This window comes from Chelonoidis abingdonii, chromosome 6, assembly GCF_003597395.2.
Source record: "Chelonoidis abingdonii isolate Lonesome George chromosome 6, CheloAbing_2.0, whole genome shotgun sequence".
Taxonomy (NCBI): Eukaryota; Metazoa; Chordata; order Testudines; family Testudinidae; genus Chelonoidis; species Chelonoidis abingdonii.
The window spans coordinates 72,071,925-72,080,943 of record NC_133774.1 but is presented as its reverse complement, the minus strand read 5'-3'; the positions used below and the strand labels follow the sequence as shown (position 1 = coordinate 72,080,943).

At 41.1% G+C, this 9,019-nt stretch overlaps 1 protein-coding gene across 2 annotated transcripts in view; it reads right to left on the bottom strand.

The window, feature by feature from the left end:
* Nucleotides 1-9,019, bottom strand: part of CAMK4 (calcium/calmodulin dependent protein kinase IV) — a 305,065-nt gene that overhangs the window by 76,452 nt on the left and 219,594 nt on the right. The window lies entirely within an intron of this gene.

The window sequence follows — 9,019 nt, the reverse complement described above, 5'->3', positions numbered from 1 at the left end:
GATGGTAGCTTTGGACCATGGACGCAAACAATCGATTTCGTGATCCCACTGTGGACGCGCTAAACCGATTTTATTAGATCTGTTTTGTAATATCGGTTTAAGCTAATTCGAAATAATCGTGCAGTGTAGACGTACCCTGATCCTCCAATGGACTTTGTCTCCTATTGCTTCATACCTGCCCTGCCATATTCAAAACAAGGATTGGTTTAGTCCATGGGAAAAAACAAACACATGCAACAGAGTTCTTAAAATATACACCAGTCAACACTGAAAAATATCTGAGCATCTTCCATTGAAAGGGAATAGGAAACCCGTGGGTTGCTGTTAACTGTTCTGTGATTTCTAACTCCTCGGATGGATATTAGACTATATTTTATTCTGTTTACAGTATATTCAAACTATGTTAGGAAGCAATAAAAGAAAAAAAACAATGAAAAATAATAAGCAAAAAGTATTATTAGAGAATAACTTGCTTTTTAAAAGCTGTCGCCTCTTTCTGTGCATCAGTTTTACTAAGTCATATTAAGTACATCAAACTTGAGACATTTTAGAACTATATGAATCTTCACTTTCACAGATGAAAGACTTCCTGGGGAAGAGATGGTATTTTCAGAGTTACGGAGGCTGCTCATCTAAATTGATCTGGTTCTGGCATTTGTGTTATGAGGAAATTGGCAGACCACAATGAAACTGACAGAATGCCATCCGAACACATTAGCATGAGTGCAGGGAGTCAGGAAATCCTGAAGATGAGTCTGGTGAGTTTGTGCTGAGGGCAGGGCCGGCTCCAGGCACCAGCATAGCAAGCAGGTGCGTGGGGCGGCCAATGAAGTGGGGGGTGACACGTCTGGCCATTCGGCGGCAATTCGGCAGCAGGGCCATCACTCCCTCTCTGAGCAAAGGACCTGCCACCGAATTGCCGCTGATTACGACTTTTTTTCTTTTTTTTTTTTTGGTGCTTGAGCGGCAAAAACGCTAGAGCCAGCCCTGGCTAGGGTGACCAGACTGCAAATGTGAAAAATTGGAAGAGGGGGTAGGGGGGTAATAGGAGCCTATATAAGAAAAAGACCCCAAAATTGGGACTGTCCTTATAAAATCAGGACATCTGGTCACCCTAGCCCTGGCTGAGGGCCTGAGTCTCAGCTGGGAATGTCAGAAAAAACAAGCTGTCCTAAAGGAATATGTTGTTGCTACTACAGTTCAAAGTTTGATCCAGTTTAAAAAAAAAAAAGTCACAATACACATTTACAAAACAGGATTACTTGATTGAGTTCCACTTGCAAGAGGGAGGGTTTCAGGATCAGGTCCTTAATTTAGACAAGCTGGTTATCCTCAATAGATTAAATCAATCTAAAAGGTAATTTAGATCTACATGGAACAGCAATGAGCACTACGGGGTGTGATTTTCTAAAATCACACCCTATAGTGCACTTTGATGCTCCATGTAAACAAGCCTTTAATCTTTCAGGCGATATTTCATAAGTAACGTCTCATATCATCTTAGGCCATAATGGTGGACACGTGTAGTTGTCTTGAATATGGTATATGGGTTTTACATGATATATTATTTTATTTAACTGTTTCTTTAAATTTCTAAAATGGAACTATCAGCTTCCCATCCTGTGCTCCTATCCCAGAAACTAAACATCACAACAAAGCTAACTGCTTAGAAATACATCCACCTCAGTCCACCTCTCCTCAGCAGCCCTAGACAAGGGAGATAAAAAGCTAGGTTTTGCAGCATGATTAACAGATCTGGGCTCTGGCAAACCGAGAGTTCCAAAACAAATGACCCCTCCTTGCTCCCCTCTTCCCTTGTGTACCTTAGCCAGGCACAATCCACTCTTGATTACTTTACTGAGCAGCTGACATGATTTCTGTACAATTTGCCTATCTAGTATATTTAATAGAAATACCATCATCACAGGTACATAAAAGTGTCTGTGTAAGTTACTGTCATCCAAGAGAGGAATTATACAATTTCCACAAAATCAATGTCAAGAAAGAGAGAGAATTGTCTTAGGTGATGACACAAGGAACTAACAAAAATCAGTTGATTAGCAGCGGTGGACTTCTACTAAACAAACAGCACTGCCTACAAACGTTGATGATACTTTGAAGTGGTCACTTAAAACTCAATAGTAACATACTGGAGGCGTACTATGAATGTGTAGAGAAAGAATATAGGCTAGTTTATGTCTTCAGGTGTTTATCTAATTTTCCCTCTTTGCTGCTGTTCATATTCATGTTCTTAGTGTTTTAGTGCAAACTTCAGTGAAGCACACTGGTAGGAACAGAGCATTTACAGTCTATCAGTGATGTGTGAACTAAGAAGTCTCACAGTAGACCTTGACATGATATACAACAGACAGTAGTGATTCTGAAGCAACTATTGTGGTCTATCAGGTCAATAAGTTGCTATTTAAAAGTCTGAAAAAATATTCATGAACACAGCAGACTACAAAGGAGTCTCTGGAGTTATTATGATCTACTGACTCTATAACACATCTTAAAGTCACTTTACACACATTTACATGATACAGTAACTGCAAATAGTTCTTTTCAAGCATTAAGTTCATGTGTTAATTGTTACACTATCTTTTCTAAAACTCTGTTGCTTAAATAAGCAAAGCTCTGCTTATGGTTCCCTGACAGTAAGAGAAATTACTTGAACAGATGAATAAATGTACAGCAGACTTTATACTTCGTGCAGTGAATATTGCCAAGAATTCAATTTCTGAATGGACACTGAATAATTGCCCACTCTTCCATATGGATTTCAATCCATCGAGAGGAGAGAGTGCGTCATGAGCCATGTCTCAAATTGATGAATGTCTCATCTCTTTTATAATTTTTCACTTATCTGTTTCATCACAGGATCCTAATAGGGAACAAGTAATGGAAAATTGATACTTTTCCACTGACACATGGCCTCATCCTCAAGGGAGAATGAGTGCAGATGCAAAGTTCATGTTGCTAAATGGTTTCAGGGAGTGGTACAATGTTGTGTTAGCAGTACAGAGTATTTTGTACTGAACAACACTTAACACATTTAGAACCACCCCCTCAGAAAAGCTCTGGTTAGTTAGAACCAGAGAGTTGTGCACTTTATTCCCTCTCTATGTGGAGCTGTATGCCCAATGAGAGAGCAGCACACCAGACTGCTGTCTGTGATGTGTTCAGACAGCAGCAAGGGGCACCAGACAGATTCCTCTGCCTAGAGCAAAAAAATGAGCATGCTGTGGGCTTTTACCAAAATCAGTGGGGTTCTTCCTGATGCTTAGAATGGTCCCTAACATTTTGGAATTGATTGGATGTTGTGTTCAAAAGTTAGCACATTACAGACAGAGAAACAGAAAAATGCCACTGAGCTGAGTGTAGGGCCTTGCTTTGCTTGAGTTGGCTCTCTTCCGCTTGCGCATGGGGTCGGTGTGGTGGTGGCTGCATGCCCCACTCCTGCTGGCTGCCACCATCATGCTGCACTTTCTGCGCTGCAGAGTATGGGCATGCCATAGGCCCAGTGCCCCTCACTTTGCAGCATATACAGCGCAGCATGGTGTGGTGGACAGCAGGAGCAGGTCACATAGCTGCTGCCATACCAACCCCATGGGCAGGAGAAGAGCCAATCCCCTGGGTAAGAGGTGGCAGAGGCGATGCTGACTCTGGTGGGGGGCGAAGGGTCAGGGTCAGCTCAGAAAACAAATTTGGCCCTCTTGGACTTGTGTCAGGTTGGTTGGGCTTGGGTCCAGTTCAGGTCTGGGTCAGGCCTAAAAATTAGGTCCAAGCAAGCTCTAGTTACCAGTTAATATGTATAATGCACAAGATACTGCATCCTGACTGGGCTAATTGTAGCTAGTAGAACCAGCAGCTAATTGTTACTAATTATGGGGCCAATCCTGCCCCCACCTCCATGAGTCTAGAGAACCATAAATATAGCAAAAATTGTGCAGCTGTACTGCATGGATTGGGGAGTAAAATTTGGTGGGGAGGGGTGGGATATCTGAGGTGGGAGAAGGGCAAGGAAATCCTTTTGTGGGTGTGGAGCCTAGCTCAGTGTGGGGGGGCTCTTTTGTGGAGCACTGGAGCTGCCTGGGAGATTCCCGCTCAATGCGGATCTTCCTGACACTCAGCCAAGTTACTTGGACTGGGTAATGGGCAGACAATTTGCCCCTCTCTGTCCTCTGGATTTGTAAAGCAAATTTTCTTTGTGTTTGTGTGCTCTGCTGATTCATCATCTTATACGTGAAATCAAGTCACATGTGTGTCACAGAATTGATCAAGCAGGAACAAGCCATTGGTGGGGGAAGGAGGGAGACCCATTTCCACAGATCTGTTCCCTCAGGGTAGTGAAAGCAGAACGTTTATATATTTTTTAATAATGAGAACCAGTAGCATATTTTCTCAAGCCACAGCCACTGGGTTTCTTTCGCTGAGTTCTGTGTTGCTTGCAGAACTGTGACAGGCTTTTCATTTATGACACTTTAAAAAAATGAGAATTAATTTTTTTAAATGTGCAAGGAAGCCTGAAAGTACTTGATTGGTGGCCAGCCTGGAAAAGGCTATTCAATTTTAAATGAAAGATGCAGTTTGTAAGATTTCACAACTGAAGACAACTTCTTATAATACATGTTGCAAAGTGCCATGTATATCCATGGCAACACATAAATGTGTATCTGTGTAATCTATAGAAAGATGCCATTTAAGAATCATGACTTAGTCAGTGACCTCTGATGTTATATGACTATATATATAGCTCTACAGTAATTAAAACATATATATACACATGAAATCCACAATACATTACCCACAGGTATAGGATAGGAAACCAAAATAAATACAACAAACAATAAAAGGCTCCTGTATTTACCTCACAACTCTCACAACATGCTGAATTTTGTCAGTGTTGTTTAACAACTAGGCCCAGCTGCAGAGAATATTTGTGAAAATACATCAGTACAGAAATATACTTCTTGCTCATATTTATTCCAACCCCCTTCTGTCATTACCACTGCTGAATTGTTGGGTCAGGAGATCTCTCAGAAAAACATAACCTGTACTGCTTAATAAACAGTAAAATCTCTCAATGACGAATGGAATCCTGTCTCCCAGCAGACATTCACTGCCCCATGACATCTTGTAATACATCTGAAAAGCCAATGTTGCTGGGAAAGCCCAGTCTCCCACCATCAGAACCATTGCAAATGCTGTTCCTTGTCATAGCCTTTATTATATATTTATAACACACACACAAAAGTGCACAGCAGCTTTTTAAAATTACATTTTAATACACATTTTTAGTGCTTGTATTTTCTTCCTGAACAAGCCAGGTATCTTTTTCCAACCAGGATTGTTCTGAAAAGAACAAGAAGCCATGTAAGGATAAATCCTTCCCTACATTTCTGCAGGCACATAGGACCCGGAAGGCAGGACCAATTCTGTACACAGGGAAAGGGTCAGGCCACGGAGAGCTGAAGGAGGGAAGGTGTCTTAGCTTTGCAAGCCCTTGCTCTGGTTAAGTCCTGCTGTCTCTGTGCATATGATTCACTTACCACAAAAGGCTTGCACCTCCTCACTAGTTCTCCTTGGGGACCATTTGCTATCTTGGGAGCAGTCTGCAGAGTGCAGGGACAACAACTATCTCTAGCCTTTCTTAGATGGCATTTGTGAGGGTGAGGAGAAGGATCCTCGAGGCCAGGGACAGTCTGGCCCTTTATACTTTATGCTAAGGATACATAGAATTGAGTGGTGATCATTACACATTTGGATATGCTCTAAGTCAGTGGGTTTCAACCTGTGGTCCATGGACACCAGGGTTCCACAGACTATGTTTAAGATTTCCAAAGGAGTCCGCACCTCCATTTCAAATTTTTTTTAGAGGTCCACAAATGAAAAAAGGTTGAAACCCACTGCTCTAAATCCTTATAAAAGTAAATTACAATTTAAAGTTTAATCAGATACCACAGAATATCCGTACAGAAATAAATAATTTAACAGCTGTACTAAAGAACACAGCTATCATTCTGCCCGGGCTACCCATTTTATGTGAAGAACAGTAATTACTGTTAATACATTTGATGTGCAAGTTTGTTTTTTCTCTTCTAACCACTGATACATAGTTCAGTGGATTTCCAGTTTGATACTGCACACAAAGTAACAGCATAGTCCAGACCTCCTCTCTCTTCTACTAAAAGCTGCCTTGAATTATGCTTATCTTTTTCTGTAGCTTTGTATATGTAGTGGCATATTCTACATAAAGCTATAGTGCCTAATATTTTGTGAACCTTCTAGTGTCCCTCTCTCTTCTCTGATTCAGAAGCCACCAGAACCCTGCTAAAGCAGTAGCGTAGATATATGTAGCCAGGCCTTTTACATGACATATGTTAAGTAAACACAGTTATTTGGGCCTCAGAGTGCGTGTGTTTCTTTCAGATTACGTATATATTGTTCAAAGAACCAAAGTCATTATAGTATCCCTTTACAGGTAACAGTATTTTATCTAAATCTGGGCTTTTTCCTTTGCCTGCTTCACTTTATTAAGTGCTGACAATGTGCTTAGTGCTGTAGAAGACAAAGTGAAGCAGTCCTTGCCCCAAAGAACTCAAAATCTAATAAACACCATGAAGATGGTGTGCATTCAGAAACACTGAAGGAGGAGGAGCTTTTCGTCTCTGCACCTTTCATTTGTTAACTGAGGCAGAATAGCAACAAGCCAAATCCTAAAGTCCTTATTCAGCTTGTAGGCAACATTTCTGATGTCAGTGGGATTTTCATATGAGTAAAAACTAACTTCAAGATCTGGCTCAACAACAGCAGTTCTTGGCACTTTCATGGCACTTAACATTTTCAGTGTGTTGCATAAACATGAACTAATTAACAATTTAAGAGAAATTCAAAATATTTTTTCTCAGCAAATATTGTAATTAGTTCTTTAAAAGGGATAGCTTATCCATATTTTAACATTGTTAAGAACCCAGCAAATAGGACCCTGCACGAGTCCTTCATCGGACACCAGATGTAATTCAGTACATATGCAGTTTTGCAGCAAGTTCATTAGTGCTTGTTTCATTTCCTTCATTAGAGGCAATAACAGATAAAATATCCTCATTTCCTTATTGCTCATGACATGATGGCAACATTGCCAGATTCTTGCATGTTAACTTTCACTTTCCCTGGGCATCAATGGGGGCTTGAAGGCACCTTGCACCAGCACAGGAAAAAGGTTTCTGACAAATCATTTTTGAACCATCCAAGTGATGTTGCAATCATGCATACACTTGTTACATAAGTTACTGGATGTCCTATTAACTTTTTGGCCTTTGAACATTTGGATGTATTCTAATCAAAAGAGAAAACACTGAAACATTAATATTAAAAAAAAGAAAAAAGACAAGCACAAGCACCAAACTGGTGAAGTTACAAATTGAAGATGTCTTTACTTCCTGAACATAATATTTTCCTATGTAAGAAGCTATTTTTAAAGTTATTGAATGCTGTCTCAAAGGAAGTATATTTAGGGCCCAATCTGCACTCCTTACTCAGGCTATGGGAGCACATGAACAGGTCTCTAATATAACTTGACAATTTACCTGCCCGTTTGTTGGTTCATGACAGCAATATGCTGGACGGGGCACTTGGGGACACTCACAAGCTCCCTGTCAAAATTTTGTCACCAAACTGAGGGCAAAGATGGGATGATTTCTCTGCCTCTGATGGAGGAGTCACCTCTATTCTGAATGCACCTAAATCATCCCTGCCAGAAATAACTTCTCTTTGACTCTCATAAATATGCTGCAGAGGAGCAAACCATTTGTCTGTGGAATGCACCAAATGGTAGATACTTTCAAAAAATCCTGTCGGGTGTACACTGCTTGGCCCCACTACAAAAAACACATGTTGCACACTGTTCATATAGAAATATATTCATGATAGATTGAAAGGAACAAATTATAAATGTTTCCTGCAAAATGTAACTTAGTATAAGCACAAGTAGTGCTGCCTCCTTCATTGATTTCAGTCACGAGAAAGCATTTTTGTTTAAACAAGAAAGCAAATGAAGAATCCCCCAATACTTCAACCCTCCTCCTTACACAACTCACTGTCTTGACATGCAGGGTTTATTGTGGGGCAAAGGAGGAAAAATTATGTTAAAATACTAGCAGTATGTAACACAAGAACGAGGGGTCACCCAGTGAAATTATTAGGCAGCCAGCTTAAAACAAACAAAAGGAAGCACCATATATACTCATTCATTAGCCCATTCGTTTATAAGCTGACCCCCCCAAGACTGATAAGTAAAAACAGGAAAAACTGTATGACCCTTTCATAAGCTGACCTTATATTTCAAGGGTTGGAAAACTTTGGCTCCCAGACTATCAGGGTAAGCCGCTGGCAGGTTGCGCCACTTCCCGCAGCTCCCATTGGTTGGGAACAGCGAACCGTGGACACAGGGAGCTGAGTGGCTCCATGCCTGCAGACGCTCCAGGTAAACAAAATGACAATGTATTAGATATTCAATCCAGTGATTCCATAGAGCAAGGATTTGCAGTCTTTGGCATGCCGCTCGCCAGGGTAAGCACCCTGGCAGGCCAGGCCGGTTTGTTTACCTGCCGCATTCGCAAGTTTGGCTGATCACAGCTCCCATTGGGCGCAGTTCGCCACTCTAGGCCAACGGGGGCAGCGGGAAGCCCTCGGCCCGTGCCACTTCTCATGTGCCAAAGGTTGCCGATCCCTGCCATAGAGTTTTAAATCATCAATTTTTGGTGTAGACCTGTGTATAAGCTGATCCCCGCTCTTTGATGAGTCACTTTTTTACAAAAAACATTTGGCTTATGAATGAGTATATACGGTACTTCACACAATCAACACAACACAAACCACACAATCAACTTGAGGAACTTGTGTCATAAGTAGATAGGTAAGGTAAGGGTTAATTTTCTTTTACCTGTAAAGGGTGAACAAAGGGAACCAAACACCTGACCAGAGGACCAATCAGAGAACTGGATTTTTTAAAAATCAGGGC